Source organism: Erythrolamprus reginae, chromosome 9 (genome assembly GCF_031021105.1).
Source record: "Erythrolamprus reginae isolate rEryReg1 chromosome 9, rEryReg1.hap1, whole genome shotgun sequence".
In the NCBI taxonomy this organism is placed as follows: Eukaryota; Metazoa; Chordata; class Lepidosauria; order Squamata; family Dipsadidae; genus Erythrolamprus; species Erythrolamprus reginae.
In genome coordinates this window covers 43,555,198-43,572,978 of record NC_091958.1, presented here as the reverse complement: position 1 = coordinate 43,572,978, position 17,781 = coordinate 43,555,198, and the positions used below count along the sequence as shown (strand labels likewise).

At 42.7% G+C, this 17,781-nt stretch overlaps 1 protein-coding gene across 1 annotated transcript in view; it reads right to left on the bottom strand.

Moving 5' to 3' along the window:
- The window catches only part of XPO6 (exportin 6), a 242,455-nt gene that overhangs the window by 214,353 nt on the left and 10,321 nt on the right, over positions 1 to 17,781 (bottom strand). Inside the window, exon 2 of the mRNA XM_070761004.1 lies at positions 10,518 to 10,789. The gene's annotated coding sequence lies outside the window, so the exon portion shown is untranslated. The remainder of the gene's footprint in view (positions 1 to 10,517; positions 10,790 to 17,781) is intronic.

The following is a 17,781-nucleotide window of genomic DNA, read 5'->3' as shown; positions in this document are numbered from 1 at the left end:
CCGCGAAACCCCCAACTAAACTATACAATCGTATGCACCTACATACTAAACAATTGCAATTCGGCCATGGCTTGGTGTTGATTCTCATGGCCTCCAGGCCTGCCGGCAAAGCCAGGCCTTCAAGGCCTTTTGGAAGGCAAGTAGGGTGGGAGCAGTACAGACATCAGGAGGTAGTTGCTTCCAAAGGGCCGGGGCAGCCATAGAAACACAGCGAAGAGCTGCAAAAAATTTTACTACCACACTGTGGGCATGGCTTATTTTGTGGGTGTGGCTTGCCAGCCATGTGACCAGGTGGGAGTGGCTTGATGTTCATGTGCTCAGGGGGTGGTTTAAAGGTCATGTGACTGGCTTAAAGGTGGCCAACTTGAGGTCACTCACGTCAAGGGTTTCGGTTACGGTTAGGGTGCCTGGCCTCTCCTCGCCTTAAAGAGATACAATTTCCCTCTCTATTTACTATTACTGAACATCCAAAACATACTATTTAATTCTATGTATATATGCCATATGTGTACATCCATATTACACACAGGCACACAAAAATATACATTATCTACTTATATAAACTGTATGTGTATCTACACACACGCACAGCTCTTCCAAAATTATACACATTCAACCTCATTTACTGCGATAGGAAAAAAAATACCCCGAGCCCAGAAGGAGAAAAAAGAAAAAAAAATTCAAATTTTTTCTACCGATTCTGCATACCTGTAGGAGCCCATCACTGAATCAAACCCTTCTCCCTTCTACCACTTATGATGTTACCTAGTTGGGTAATAAAACATCTGTCGGAACATCTGTAGGAAAACAACCAAGCTCAGACGCCACAATTCACCCATGAGCTGCAAATATTCTCTTCTAGTAGTAGTTTCTCAAGTGTCCGTAAGTCACAAGCAGGAACATCAAGGCCCAGCAAATATCCCTGGGCTACCAGCCTCAGCAATCCAGGCATTATGGCCAATGTTGATGGATGTTGAGCAACCCAAGCAAATCCCAGAAAGACCTTCCTTGGATTCGGTGGCATCCACATTCTCCTCTAGAAGATGTCTGGACCAATGTCCAGAATTCTCAATTATGTTGGCTGGGGGGAATTGTGGAGGTTGGAATCTTGAAAAACCTCCAGATTGGGAAAAGTTAGTTTAATGGGTTTGAAATGTGTCCTTCAAATTTCAGATTGCCAAATGTTGAGCTATTCCACGCAAATTAAGGTAAGAGAAAGTAGTATCCTCTTCACGTGTTTTGAATATGAACCCTGTGTTCTTTATATGGAAGTATCAGCCTTGGGGGTAGAGCAGTGGTCCCCAAACCTGGCAACTTTAAGACTTGTGGACTTCAACTCCCAGAAGTCTCCAGCCAGCTATGTTGGCTGGAGAATTCTGAGAGTTGAAATCCACAAGTCTTAAAGTTGCCAGGTTTGAAGATCTCTAGTGTAGAGTGTAACTTCTATGTAGACTCCCTTTTCTCCAGAAAGATTCTTATATATTCAGAACCAAGGTCATTTGGACTCTGAATGGTGCTAAAATCCTTCATGAGCAGAGAAAGGGGTCCAATTCAGTTATGAATGTCCAGTTTGGTCTAAACCTGGTCTGTTTTATTGTCAGTGTTGGGAAGATAGAATTTTGGCCCATTCTAGTATTTTTTAAAAATCCACCAGAGAATCCCAGTATCCCAAAGTAACTTAGAATTATTTGGATTCGTCTTTCCTTAATGGATAGCGTAGCCGTTAATAAAAACTCATCTCTTAAAAGGTGAATTTGGCTGATAATTTTTGGGGGGGTCACACGCATTTCCTTTCTGTGAACCCCCAAAGCAAGCTCTGTAAAATGTTCTACTTGCCTTTTTATAGGGGGAATTTTTCAGAAACCTGTGCTTCACTGGGTTTTCCTCTTTCCTAAAAGTGGGTTAGGAACGGATTATTTTTTTTAAAAACCCCCAAACAGTTGAGTTCCTCGGTGTGCCTTTTTATGTTTGGGCATGGAATTTGGAAGCCTTTGCAAATTTGCTCCTATCATGTTTTCCCCAAAATAAGGCCCTGTCTTATATTTTTTTTGAACCCTCAAATAAGTGCTTGGCCTTATTGCCATGCATGGCTTATTATCAGGAAATGTCTTATTTCTATCTATCTATCTATCTATCTATCTATCTATCTATCTATCTATCTATCTATCTATCATCTAACTACCTACCTACCTACCTACCCATCCACCCATTCATCCATCCATCATGTTTCCCCGAAAATAAGACTCTTATATATTTTTTTTAACCCTGAAATAAGTGCTTGGTCTTATTGCCATGCACTCAAAAGCCTGATTGGACTTATTATCAGGGGATTACTTATTTTGGAGGAAACAGTATCTATCTATCTATCTATCTATCTATCTATCTATCTATCTATCTATCTATCTATCTATCTATCATTATATCTATCTATCTATCTATCTATCTATCTATCTTTCTATCTATCTATCTATCTATCTATCTATCTATCCATCCATCCATCCATCCATCCATCTATCATGTTTTCTTAAAAATAAGACCCTGTCTTTATTTTTTTGGAACCCAGAAATAAGCGATTGGCCTTATTGCCATGCACTCAGAAGCCCAATTGGGCTTATTATCAGGGAATGCCTTATTTTGGGGAAAACAGGGTATGGAAATCTATAGTGCAGCATTTATAAAACTTGGCCACATAGGTGGACCAACTCCCAGAATTCCCCAGGCAGTTGACCTATCTTAAAGTGGCCAAGGTTGAGACATGCTGCTGTAGTGACTTGGTTTAATATCACTAAAGTTGAACAAAATCCCCTATCCCTCCCTACAGCCCTTCTTCTAAGTAGGGTAGTTTCTACACCAGGATTTACTAGCCCTTCCTAACACAACATGTAGATGGAAAAGAAAGAAAGACAACAACAATTTTTTACAGAGTCCCAAATCGGTAACCCATTTTTACCTTCAATTTCAAGTGAGACTGGGACAAGCTCGCCAAGATGTCAAACGAGGTAACACATGATTACGTAAGTCTCCCTCAGGGTGAGATCCCTGTAATCTTGCAATCCTGGCCATTTTATATGATTTCAGCCGTTTAATTTGCCTTCGTTTAGATCCTAGGCCAGCTGTCCCAGTTCTCTTGCTCTGCATGTGTTGTAAGCAGCACCTGAAGTTCTTAAAGAAAGACTCTCCCCCCCCAAAAAATAGGTCTCCAGATTTCTACTTTGCTAAACATTCTGGGAGAAGATTGGGTGGAATTTAAACTCGCCAAGAAGAGGAAGGGAGAGTAGATGGAGGAATGGGCTTTAAGAGGACCTGCAACTATCAAAAAGATAACAGAACCACAGGCTTCCCAAAGGACCCAACGCTAGGTACTGTAAATAATCTGCAGATGTTGTCTGTAGCAGAAGGTTCCCTTGGCAACTCTGTGGCCATGACAATGCTAGGAACCAGTAACAAGGGATGGGGGAAAAATTATCAGCCAAGATCATTATTTCAAAAGAAAAAAGTCGAAAGGGATGTGTGTGGCTGTGATGTGAGGGCCTCAGCTGGGCAACCCAACTTTGCAATTCAACTGTTTCCTCCTCTGGCTTCCAAGATGTTTTGGACCAACTCCTATTAATGTAGAAATGTCCAACCTTGGCAACTTTAAGACTTGTGGACTTCCACAATTCCCCAGCCAGCCAACCTAGGACTAAGGAGAAATTTCCTGACTGAGAACAATCAGTGGAATGGCTTGCCTCCAGAAGCTGTGGAAGGTCTATCACTGGAGGTTTTTTTTGTGTGTGTGTGTGTGTGTGTGTGAAGGATTGGGCAATCATTTGTCTGAAATGTTATAGGGTTTCCTGCTTGAGCAGGGGGTTGAATTAGAAGACCTCCAAAGTCCCTTCCACTCTGTTGTTCTGTTATTCACATGTCAAGGTTGGGCATTCCTGCATTGAAGTCTATGGTGAGTGGAAGCTGAACAACCCATCTGCAGGTTTAGGTTGATCTTGGGACCAGATGATTTGGATGAAGATTGACCTTGGGGACCAGATGATTGGGATAAAGGTTGACTTTGGGACCAGATGATTTGGATGAAGGTTCATCTTGAGCTGAGATGATTGGGATGAAGGTTGACCTTGGGATCAGATAATTTGGATAAAGGTTGACCTTGGGACCACATGATTGGGATGATCGTTGACCTTGGGACCACATGATTGGGGAGCTCAAGCTCAACCTCCGTTGCTATCATCTGCGCCCAAGGTCAACCTTCTTTGCATTCATGCTAAGATGATTGCAATGAAGGTTGAACCTTGGGCTCTGATGATTGCAATGGAGGTTGACCTTGGGACCAAGTGATTTGGATGAAGGTTGACCTCATGCTAAGATGATTTGCAATGGATCTTGACCTTGGGACCAGATGATTGGGACATAGACTACCTTCCTACAAAGGGGCTCCTGTAAACTCCTTTCACCAAGGGCTTTTGACCAATCCTGACCCTCCCTTTGCCATCAACCTAAATAACTGACCTGTACACTGGCCCTTCTCTTAAGAATCAGCTGTCCCCTAGGGGAACTCTAGAGGAATGTAGACATGGAGGCATCGCTTCTTGGTTAACCATGGTCTCTGTGGTCCACTCTTCTCCCCACAAGTTCAAACTGGGGGAAGGGACAGAGAAGCCCAACCCTTGGGTCCACAGCTAGCATTTCCCCCTTTCCTCTCAATGGGGCTGAGGGTCTGCTGTGGGCAAGATTGCATCTCGTACCTTGCCAAGGCTCCATCTCCTGCACACAAAGGGCTACAATGCTATTTTTCTGAAGCAACAACAGTTTACAAAATGAAGAAGGAGAAAAAAACCCAGAACTTCCCCAGACAAAAAAAAGTGGCTGCCATCCATTGACCTCCTTCTAAACTGAGGAGGGTACCCCTACCCAACAGCTGGGGTTATTTTTTACCAGATTTGTGCATGTACGAGTTGCCCGTGTGTATGTCTGTGCGTGGGTGGGTGGGTGTGAACAGCAAAGGTGTGTCTTCTGTGCAGCTGCCAACGGACAGCGTGCACTTCCCACCTCTGTCCTCTCGCCTGACCCATCGATCTCAACGGTCTCTAAATCCAGACGCTCGGCAGCACAAGACAACCTCAAGCCACCATCCTTTTGGGGGGTGAGATATTGATGAGGTCCGAAAGGGGATGCTGAGTACCAGGGACCACCTGACTGCCTTTTCTAGTTGCCTCTGCCTCCAGGCAAGCTCTCAATTTTTAAGCCACACCAGATATCTCCACCAGCTTTGGTGCGGGATCTAAACCCGTCGTGTTCCTTCTCACCGTCCCTCCTTGCTTGTCGGTCTTTTATGTCTCACCAAACCACATCAGAATCTCTTGGGAGTGGGGTGGGTTTTACGACACAGCTTTTTGGGGGGGTTCTTTTTCAACTCTCTTCTTTGTGCTGCCCCATTCTTTCACGGGCCTCTTGAGGGAGGGTGCTGGATGCTAGAATTTTTATTTTTTAGATATAGGCACAGAATTTAGAATATTAGCAGCAATGTCTCCTTTATGCCTTAGGCACCACATCATCCTCGATCTTTTGTGCAATAATGTAGATAAGGATTCAGAACAATATATAAACCTTGTTCGGGTTTCATTTTTTCCCCCACATCTGGGCTGAGGGGCTGCTAAGGGAACATTGTAGGGATGGAACAAAAAAAAAAAGGGGGTGCGTGTTAAGTATGAGATGTTCTTACGTCATCTTTGTCATTTACCTTTCTCTTCAGGACTTTCTCCACCATCTAAGAAAGCTATTTGGGATTATTATTAATTATTATTTTTTCCTGTGTTAAAAATGTTACCTCAGTTTCTGTCACTGTGGAAATAGAGGAATGCTTTTTTTATATTAAAAAAAACATAATAAACATGACAAAAATGATAACTGATACTTTTTACAAAGAAAAAAGGGTACGTTATGGAAAATAAGATTTTAAAAAAACCGAAAAATTAAAATGTGGTAATTTCCTGTTGTAGCACCAAGCTGGTGAAGTTTCTCCAAAGTTTTGATTGCAGCAAAACTCTTCAATTTTGAGGGGGGGGGATATTTCTCCCCCAAAATGAATATTCTTGGCAAAAATAATAATTAGTTATTTTTCATACGTAAAACAACCAGAGGTATAATGCTGGTTGGGGATCACACACTGCATTTCTTGTAAGCTTAGTTTGTGAAAAAGGCACAACAGCTAGTTTCCTTAAAAGTTAGGCTACAAAATGGGATTTATAAACTACAGTGTTACATCATACTAAGCCCAAGTCAATGAACTTGGCTTAGTGCATTGTGTGAAGCCAGCCACTGGCTGAAATCACATAATCATCAGCCATAATTTGTTTGAACCACAGTTGTCTATAGATATTCTCAATTATCTAAATCATGGTCACCCCAAAAGCTCTTTTCCAAAACAACGACTGGACTTTCTTGGGGTATTTCCCCCTTTGAAAATGTTTTGCTTCTCACCCAAGAAGTTTCTTCATTTCTTCAATTTTTCAACAGGCTGATTTCAGACTAAGTGTGAAGATACGAACTGGGATTCATAAAATGTAGGACCTGAACTCTTGCAACACGCTAAGCTAGAAAAAGTGTGTACATCTCAAGATGATTCATTGCGTTGGGAGATTTAACGTTGGGGCAAAATTCAGAAGGCGGTTTGCCAACTTTGAGGAAAGTGTTTTGTTTGTCTTCGCATGAATCTTTATTTTATTTTATTTATTTATTTATTAGATTTGTATGCCGCCCCTCTCTGTAGACTCGGGGCGGCTCACAACAATAACAAGAACAATGTAAGAACAAATCTAATAATTTAAAAAACACTAAAAAACCCATTATTAAAAGCAAACACACACACAAACATACCATGTATAAACTGTATAGGCCCGGGGGAGATGTGTCAGTTCCCCCATGCCTGATGGCAGAGATGGGTCTTAAGAACTTTATGAAAGGCAAGGAGGGTGGGGGCAGTTCTAATCTCCGGGGGGAGCTGGTTCCAGAGGGTCGGGGCCGCCACAGAGAAGGCTCTTCTCCTGGGTCCTGCCAAACGACATTGTTTAGTCGACGGGACCCGGAGAAGGCCAACTCTGTGGGACCTAACCGGTCGCTGGGATTCGTGCGGCAGAAGGCGGTCCCGGAGGTATTCTGGTTCGAATCTCTTAATGATCCAGGAATATTAGGAACTCCAGTCAGATATAATTTAAGGAAGGATGTGCCATTTTTAGCTTGAAATAGCCTTGGCTGAACTGACACTAAACCTGATTATGATATGCTGAAGGCGAGCTCCAAAACCTGGATAAAAACACGGGGAGCTAGTGAATAACTATTTCACGTTGGTTAATTTTGTTAGAAGATTCATTGTTCTACCTCCTATATACAGTTGGACGGCCAATTTTGGAAACAGGCTGGTGACAGCCCACCAAGACTTCGTGTTCACTTGTTGAAAAACGTGTTGATCTATAAATGGGGAAGGCCACTATTTGTCCATGGAAATAAAGACAGTTTTTTTTAAGGGGAAAAAAAAGAATACAGGTTTTCTGGTTGGAGGATTCTGAGAGTTGAAATCCCACCTGTCTTCTAAGTTGCTCATATGGAGAAAGACTGGCTTAGGGGTTATGTTTATGCCAAACTATATAGCTATGTTCATGCACTAAGATACTACATAATTTGTTCACTTTTGGTTTAGCATGGGGTAAGACCAGTGAAGAGCTACCAAAATTTGTACTACCACACTGTGGGTGTGGCGTATGCAGGACGCCCTGCATTTTCTTTCAGCATCTTCTTTCTTTCAACATTTTGTGCATTTTGTTTCAACAGTATACCCTACGAAAGCAGACTATCAATCCTAGGTCTAGAAAGCTTAGAACTACGTCGCCTAAAACACGACCTAAGTATTGCCCACAAGATCATATGCTGCAACGTTCTACCTGTCAATGACTACTTCAGCTTCAATCACAACAACACAAGAGCACGCAACAGATTCAAGCTTAATATTAACCGCTCCAAACTTGACTGTAAAAAATATGACTTCAGCAACCGAGTTGTCGAAGCGTGGAACTCATTACCTGACTCAGTAGTGTCAACCCCTAACCCCCAACATCTTTCCCTTAGACTATCCATGATTGACCTCTCCAGGTTCCTTAGAGATCAGTAAGGGGCGTGCATAAGTGCACCAGTGTGCCTTCCGTCCCCTGTCCAATTGTCTCTCCTTATCTCATTTATCTTTTCTTCCTTTCAAATATGTTCACCTATACTTTTATATCTTTTCTTCTATTCTTTTCTTTATTTATATTATTACATATCTATTCTCTTCAATGTGTATTATGTATTGGACAAAATAAATAAATAAATAAAATAAATCAATCTTTCAGTGCAAATTGGGTGCTCTGGGGTGGAGCTCCATTTTCGCTACCCCACTGTGCCCCCCCCAATCCGGATAGTAGCCCACCCCTGTGTAGGACAGACTGTGATTTAAGCTGTGGGTGTGCAGAGGTTAGATTCAATATTGCAGGCTAACTCTGTCAACTGCCAGCAGTTCGATCCTGACTAGTTCAAGGTTGAGTCAGCCTTCCATCCTTCCGAGGTCAGTAAAACGAGGACCCAGATTACTGGGGGAAAATAGGTTAACACTGTAAACAGCTTAGAGCACTATAAAGCATTATAAAGTGGTATATAAGTACTCTTGCTAGTGCTATTTATGGTGGAGTGCAACACATGAATCTAGGCAATCTTTTCATCACAGTTCTTACTGGATAAAAACAGATAAGAATCTATAATGTCTTGAGTGAAACCTTCCTTTTCTTCCTTTCTGTTTTATCTAAGGTTATGATAACTGCTTTGATGACCTTAACCCCCTCTAAAAACTGACAACAACTATCCTTTTTGATTGGACGGAAGACAAAATGGACTAAGGACACAAGAGAAACATTATCCATTCCACGGAACTCACTTATTCACAAAGTTAATCTTGGTTGTTGTCGTTGTTTTTGTCCTGGCCCTACTGTGTTTGGGACTGGGCAAGTCACTTGGAAGCCAAGTTCTGGATGAGAAAATGGGCTGGCCTCCAAAGCAGGCCCTGAAGTTGTAATTTGGAAGTTGTAATTTGGGTCTGCATACAAATCTTATAAATAATAATAATAATAATAATAATAATAATAATAATAATAATTGGCGGAACAAAGCATTGCATGGACAGTTCTTGGAGAAGATTGAAGGCAAAGTGGATAAAGAAAAGACCTGGTCATGGCTTACAAGTGGAACACTCAAAAAGGAGACAGAAGGACTAATACTGGCGGCACAAGAACAGGCCATTAGAACAAATGCTGTCAAAGCCAGAATTGAAAAATCAACAGATGATCCAAAGTGCAGACTCTGTAAAGAAACAGATGAAACAATCGATCACATACTCAGCTGCTGCAAAAAGATCACACAGACTGACTACAAGCATAGACACGATGCTGTGGCACAGATGATCCACTGGAACTTGTGCCGGAACTACCATTTACCAGTTGCAAAGAACTGGTGGGATCATAAGCCCGAAAAAGTGGTCAAAAATGAGCAAGCAAAACTACTGTGGGACTTCCGACTTCAGACTGACTGAATTCTGAAGCATAACACACCAGACATCCTGATTGTGGAGAAAAAGAAAGTATGGATCATCGACATTGCAATCCTGGGGAACAGCAGAATTGAGGAGAAGCAGCTAGAGAAATTAGTGAAATATGAAGATCTAAAAATCGAGCTGCAATGACTCTGGCATCAGCCAGTGAAAGTGGTCCCAGTGGTACTTGGCACGCTGGGCGCAGTACCAAAGAATCTCAGCGGACATTTGAAAACCATCGGAATTGACAAAATCTCCATCTGTCAATTGCAAAAGGCTGCTTTACTGGGATCGGCAAACATAATTCGCCGCTACATCACGCAGTCCTAGGTGCTTGGGAAGCGCCCGACTGGTGATCAAATACGAAATCCAGCATAGTGATCTCGTTTGCTGTGTTGTACTGACATAATAATAATAATAATAATAATAATAATAATAATAATAATAACAACAACAACAACAATAACAATAATAATGATAATAATCAACAGGTGAGACAGGATAGGATGCGGTGAGTAGGCAGGGAGGCTAGCAAAGGATTCAGCATCAAAATGCAAATCTGGCATTTCCATGTTCCGTTTACCAGGTGGCCCGTTTTATGTTCCCTTCATCTCCACCAACGTTGCTAGAATTGACCCTTCTCTCTTGGTGACGTCTTGAATCCAACCAAGTTGACCTTGAGGCAGCTATACAAACATGCTTCGTCATTGCCTTATTCTAAAATCCCGCCATCCCCCCTCCACGTTCTCCCAAAGTTTCCCAATCTAGAATTTCCGAGTGATCTCCCACCTATGGGATAACCAGATCCTGTTTATGAGATCAACCAAGGCTGACAAACTATTGCGAGACTCTTCCTGTTGAAGATCAGCCCTACTAAAGGAATGCTCCTTCTTCGCCAAAATAATCCACCACTCACCTGGTTGGTTTGCTGGTGGTGGGATGATCACCAGAGCTCAGCTGGACCCTTCTCCTGATCCTTCTAACACTACTTGAACCATCAACGTCTTTGGGGAACCTTCACTGCCATTCTGTTGTGTTTGTGACTTAGCATTGTGAAGCGGTCAGATGTATTTTGTGCCATTCTTGTATTAAACTCCTGCAAGGAGATGAGGGGTATGGCAAGGCCGTAGCAAGGAGGGCTGGCCTGGGGCCCTTGGTGGTTCCAACAACTTCTTTCACGTCTTCTTCCTTGAGGAGGAGATAGAGATAGAGAGAGAAATAAAAATGGAGCAAGACCAATAGACAAGCGGGCAGACATCACCATACATGGAAAAGATCCTATGTTTGTACATATTCTGGAATTCTCTTGATGCGTGCAAAGGAGGTTTTTAAATGTTATTTAACTCTATTGCAGACAATTACTATAAAATTAAAAAAAACAAGGGGTCAATATTGCAATTGTATCAATTTATCTCTGCATGTTATGATTCCTTCACTGGTCTGACTAGTACGATTTAGGAAGATGGGGTGGACATCAGTTGAGGGATTTGTAATTCCTATTTTTTATTTATTTTTTATTTATTCTTTGTCCAATATACAATACATATGGAAGAGAATAGACTTTAAGTAATATATATAACGATAGAAAGTAAAAAGACGAGAAGTAGATGGGAGGGAGAGAATATATATGATATAAGAGATAAGGAGAGAATATATATGATATATGAGATAAGGAAAGACAATTGGACAGGGGACGATAGGCACATCAGTGCACTTATATACGCCCCTTACTGGCCTCTTAGGAACCTGGAGAGGTCAATCGTGGAGAGTCTAAGGGAGAAGTGTTGGGGGTTGGGGGTTGACACTATTGAGTCCGGTAATGAGTTCCATGCTTCGACAACTCGATTGTTAAAGTCATATTTTTTACAGTCAAGTTTCCAGGTTTAGTTCCAAAGTTGGACTGAAGTTGGGGTGAGGAGAAGAATTCCTTTCCAAATCACCTTTTTTCCCCTTGCTCTAAAAACATGACTCATTGTTACGGCGATTGAGGCAATAAACCAGAATCAAATCATGTTTTATTAAATGAGCTTCCCTAGCCTGCATTCTCCAAACAGTGGGAGCTACAGACTTTAGAGTCTGCAAACCACAAACAGCTTGGCTCACCCAACAGAACTAAACAAACCACGGGGGCCGTTCGATAAATAATTAATGGAACATTGAACAAACCGTCAATCATTGTTAATTGCCAAAAGAAAAACCAAGGACAGACACCTCTTTTATCTGATACGAAACAACACAGATCAACTAAAGCTTCTGTTGTTTCTCAACCTGAGAGATAAGCGGAAAGTACAAAGATTGTAAGAGAATGACGGTGGTGGTGGTGGTGGGGGCTCCTTGAGTTACAAGAGGAAGTTCTAGCAGCATAAAGGTGGAGGAGGGGAGACGGCTGAAGAATCTCAGAGTTAAAATGTTTATGTTTATGTTTATCAGATTTGTATGCCGCCCCTCTCCGTAGACTCGGGGCGGCTCACAACACAATAAAAACAGTTCATAACAAATCTAATAATTTACAATTTAAGATATTTTTAAAAACCCATTATTAAGCAGACATACATACAAGCATACCACACATAAATTGTATAGGCCCAGGGGAGATATTTCAGTTCCCCCATGCCTGACGACAAAGGTGGGTTTTAAGGAGTTTACGAAAGGCAAGGAGGGTAGGGGCAGTTCTAATCTCTGGGGGGAGCTGGTTCCAGAGGGTCGGGGCCACCACAGAGAAGGCTCTTCCCCTGGGGCCCGCCAACCGACATTGTTTAGTTGACGGGACCCGGAGAAGGCCCACTCTGTGGGACCTAATCGGTCGCTGGGATTCGTGCGGCAGGAGGCGGTCTCGGAGATATTCTGGTCCAATGCCATGAAAGGCTTTAAAGGTCATAACCAACACTTTGAATTGTGACCGGAAATGGATCGGCAACCAATGCAGACTGCGGAGTGGTGGAGTAACATGGGCATACCTAGGGAAGCCCATGACTGCTCTCGCAGCTGCATTCTGCACGATCTGAAGTTTCCGAACACTTTTCAAAGGTAGCCCCATGTAGAGAGCAGTACAGTAGTCGAACCTCGAGGTGATGAGGGCATGAGTGACTGTGAGCAGTGAGTCCCGGTCCAAATAGGGCCGCAACTGGTGCACCAGGCGAACCTGGGCAAACGCCCCCCTCGCCACAACTGAAAGATGGTTCTCTAATGTGAGCTGTGGATCGAGGAGGACGCCCAAGTTGCGGACCCTCTCCAAGGGGGTCAATAATTCCTCCCCTAGGGTGATGGATGGACAGGTGGGATTGTCCTTGGGAGACAAAACCCACAGTCACTCCATCTTATCCGGGTTGAGTTTGAGTCTGTTGGCACCCATCCAGGCCCCAACAGCCTCCAGACACCGGCACATCACTTCCACTGCTTCGTTGATTAAAATGCAATGAAATGGATGGTGGTTGAAATCCATTCCCTTGTCCCTCTTTCCAGGGGCAAAGAAAAGACCATGTTTATTTATTTAATTGGATTTGTATGCAGCCCCTCACAGAGGACTCGATGCTGCTCACAGCACATAATAAAACAGTAGAAGAACAATCCAATTAATAACATAAACAGTAGTTAAATTCTAATTTTAAAACTTCAATTAACTTCAATTAACAAGGAAACATTCAAGGGTATCAGGTGACACCATGGAGCAACCTCGTGGCAAAATGAAATTTTGATGACCACTCTCAAAAGTTGAATACATACACACACATGCACACGCACATAGAGAGGGGGAGAGGGAGGGAGGGAGAGTTTAATCACAGATCATTTAGAATACATAATGGAAAAAAGAAGTCTTGAGAAAAGGAGGGCCAGAGCGGACATGATAGCAGTCTACAAGTATACGAGGGGATGTCACAGAGAGGAGGGGATCACTTTATTCTCCAGGGCACCAGAGGGCCGAACGAGGAACAACGGCTAGAAGCTGACCAAGGAGAGGTTCAACATGGAGATAAGGAGGAACTTCCTGACGGTCAGAGCGATCAACCAATGGAACAACCTACCAGCGGACATTGTGAACTCCAACACTCTGGACATTTTTAAGAGAAGATTGAACTGCCACTTGACTGGTGTGTTATAGGGTTCCTGCTTGGGCAGGGGGTTGAACTTGATGGCCTTCATGGTCCCTTTCAACTCTAACAATAAATAAATTAATTAATTAACAAGATTGATACTCTATGGCAGTGTTGGGGAACCTTTTTTGGGCGCCAAAAGAGTGCGTGTGTGTGTGTATACTAGCATGCCTGCACATGCCCACACTCCTTCCCCCCCCCCCATGCATGATCATCCCCCCTGCACTGCTCCCCGTACATATGCACAGGTCTTTCAGAAGCCTTGTAGGTGAAAAAAATGCCCAAATGGGCTAACCGGAAATTTGGGAAAACATACTTCCGGTTTGCCATTGTGCTGGGTTTTTTTGCACTCCAGAGGGTCCATGGAAGCTTCCTGAAGCTCTGGAGTGCAAAACACAGCACAACGGCCAAATCCGAAGTTCGGAAAATGCACTTCCGGTTTTCCCATTGTGCTGTTTTTGGCACTCCGGGGTTTCAGGAAGCTTCCCTGAAACCCTCTGGAGTGCACAAAACAGCACAACGGCAAACTTGAAGTGCTTTTTTTTTTCAAATTTCCAGTTTGTCTGTTGGCAGATTTTTGTTTTTGCCTCCAGGGCTTCAGGGAAGCTTCCCTAAAGCATCTAGATATTATTATTATTATTATTATTATTATTATTATTATTATTATTATTCAGATTTGTATGCCGCTCCTCTCCGCAGACTCGGGGCAGCTAACAACAATAAAAAGACAATGTAAACAAATCTAATATTAAAAATAATCTAAAAACCCCCAATTTAAAGAACCAATCATACATACAAACATACCATGTATAAATTCTATAAGCTTATGGGGAAGGGAATATCTCAATTCCCCCATGCCTGACGACAGAGGTGGGTTTTGAGGAGCTTACGAAAGGCAAGGAGGGTGGGGGCAACTCTGATATCCGGGGGGGAGTTGGTTCCAGAGGGTCGGGGCCGCCACAGAGAAGGCTCTTCCCCTGGGTCCCGCCAGATGACATTGTTTAGTCAATGGGACCCGGAGAAGGCCAACTCTGTGGGACCTAACTGGTTGCTGAGATTCGTGTGGCAGAAGGCGGTCCCGGAGATATTCTGGTCTGATGCCATGAAGGGCTTCGAAACAGCCTTTCCCAAGGCAGTAAAACAGCTGACCAGCACACGCATGCATGCTGGACTTGACTTACGGCAACGCCTTGCATGCCCTCAAATATGGCTCTGCGTGCCACCTGTGGTGCACATAATAACAATAATAATTAATAATAATTTATTAGATTTGTATGCCGCCCCTCTCCGAAGACTCGGAGCGGCTCACAACATTAATAACCAATGTAACAAATCCAATACTTAAAAACATTTAGAAACCCATATCACTAAAATAATCATGCAACTCAATCATACCATACATGCCATAAGTTCACCATCATGGCTCTATGGAAAAGGATATCCAATAATCTCATCTGTCTGGAACCCATACCACATCTCGGACATCAACACCCTTGAAAACGTCCAAAGATATTTCACCAGAAGAGCCCTTCACTCCTCCACTCGAAACAGAATACCCTACGAAAATAGACTAACAATCCTGGGTCTAAAAAGCTTAGAACTACGGCGCCTAAAACACGATTTAAGTATTGCCCACAAGATCATATGCTGCAACGTCCTACCGGTCAATGACTACTTCAGCTTCAACCGCAACAACACAAGAGCATGCAACAGATTCAAACTTAATATTAACCGCTCCAAACTTGACTGTAAAAAATATGACTTTAACAATCGAGTTGTCGAAGCGTGGAACTCATTACCGGACTCAATAGTGTCAACCCGTAACCCCTAACATTTCTCCCTTAGACTATCCACGATCTAAGCATTGCCCACAAGATCATATGCTGCAATGTCCTGCCTGTCAAAGACTACTTCAGCTTCAATCACAACAACACAAGAGCCCACAACAGATACAAGCTTAATATTCACCGCTCCAAACTTGACTGTAAAAAATACGACTTTAGTAATCGAGTTGTCAAAGCGTGGAATTCACTACCGGACTCTGTATTATCATCCCCTAACCCCCAACACTTTACCCTTAGACTATCCACGGTTGACCTCTCCAGGTTCCTAAGAGGTCAGTAAGGGGCATACATAAGCGCACTAGTGTGCCTTTCGTCCCCTGTCCAATTGTCTTTCCTTTATCGCATATATCATATATATTTTCCTCCTTTCATATATCTTCTCCTCTATTTTTACATATTATCTTTATATATATTACTTTATGTCTATTCTCTTCCATATGTATTGTGTATTGGACAAATGAATGAATGAATGAATGAATGAATGAATGAATGAATGAATGAATAAATAAATAAATAAATAAATAAATAAATAAATAATCTTTCCGGCTCTCTTCACCGCTCCCTGCACAGCCTTTCTACCCAAACTGTAATGCCTAGTTATACAACATATTGTATTTCATTTTGTCAAAATTCCTGGGGAGCTTTGTAGGGAGCAGAGACGGCAGCAAAGATGTCTATTTGTCTTTACAGCTTTGCCTTCTTTCTGTTTCCTTTTTTAATTAAAGAGAGTTTAAGGCAGAGAGTTGGGCAAATGCCAAGGAAGGGAACCAATGCGAGCCTATCAGATTCGCCTATTCCGAAGGCCTCCTTAGAGACAGAGAGATGCCTTGCAACACGCCTGCTTGCTATGCATTTTGTTCATTAAAAGGATCTATTAAAAAAACAAAATAGGAAGCCAGACAAGGCTAGAGAAGCTGGGTGGGTGGGCAAAATGCTTGTTCCTGCATTAGATTAACTGTTGTTTCTTAAAACTCCTGCAAGCGACAAACTAATTCCATGTATTCCATGGCATCGGACCAGAATATCTCCGGGACTGCCTTCTGCCGCATGAATCCCAGCGACCAGTCTCACAGAATTGGCCTTCTCTGGGTCCCGTCAACTAAACAATGTTGTTTGGCGGGACTCAGGGGAAGAGCCTTCTCTGTGGAGGCCCCGATCCTTTGGAGCCAACTCCCCCCAGATATCAGAGTTGCCCCCACAACTCCTTGCCTTTTGTAAGCTCCTTAAAACCCACCTCTGTCGTCAGGCATGGGGGAATTGAGACTTTCCCTTCCCCCTAGGCTTATAAAATTTATGCATGGTATGTCTGTATGTATGATTGGTTTCTTAAATTAGGGTTTTTAAACTAACTTAAATATTAGATTTGGTTATATTGTCTTATTATTGTTGTTAGCCGCCCCGAGTCTATGGAGAGGGGCGGCATACAAATCTGATTAATAAATAAATAAATACATTCGTCTTCACATGGAAAAATGAGCAGGACAAGGGGATTTTTTTCATCTCATGCTCTCAAGGACCCACAACTTGCCAGGTGTGCAAAGTACAGTGGTACCCCTACTTAAGAACGTCTCCACTTGTAAGACTGTAGGTTGGATATTAAAAGATAATTAAAAGATAATATGATTACCTGGTGTAGAAACCTAGGTAAAGAAATAGATTTAAATACATGGGAAAAGGTCTGGACATACAATTGGAAAATAACGAGTGATGGGCGAACTGAACCTGCACAATTCGGGTCCGTACTGAATTTTGCGGTGTTCGGTATGCCGAACACGAAATTTTACCAAAGTTCAGGCAAAGTTCGGGGTCGTGTTCGGCGTTCGGAGCTTTGCCGTCACTGGCAGGTTGCTAAGGACGCCAAGGTGATCACTTCCTGGATTCCATGGAATCCAGGAAGTGATCACCTTGGCGTCCTTAGCAACCTGCCGGTGACATCAAAGCTCCGCCCCTGGAATCTCTTCGTGGGAGGGATTCCCCAGCTCCTTCAAAGGGAGGTCTTCACGTAAAAATAAACATTGTTATTTTTATGAAAATGGACACCACAGCGGTGCTGCAAGCAAAGGGTGGTCCTTTCACGTAAAAATAAACATGTTCGGCCGAATTTTGCGCAAAATTCGGCCGAACTTGCCGAACCCGAACACCGTTGGGTTCGCCCATCACTAAAAATAACCAAATCAGTTTCTTTTAAAGAAAATCAAATTAAGATGTTTTATAGATGGCATTTGCCACCTAATAGAATTTCAAA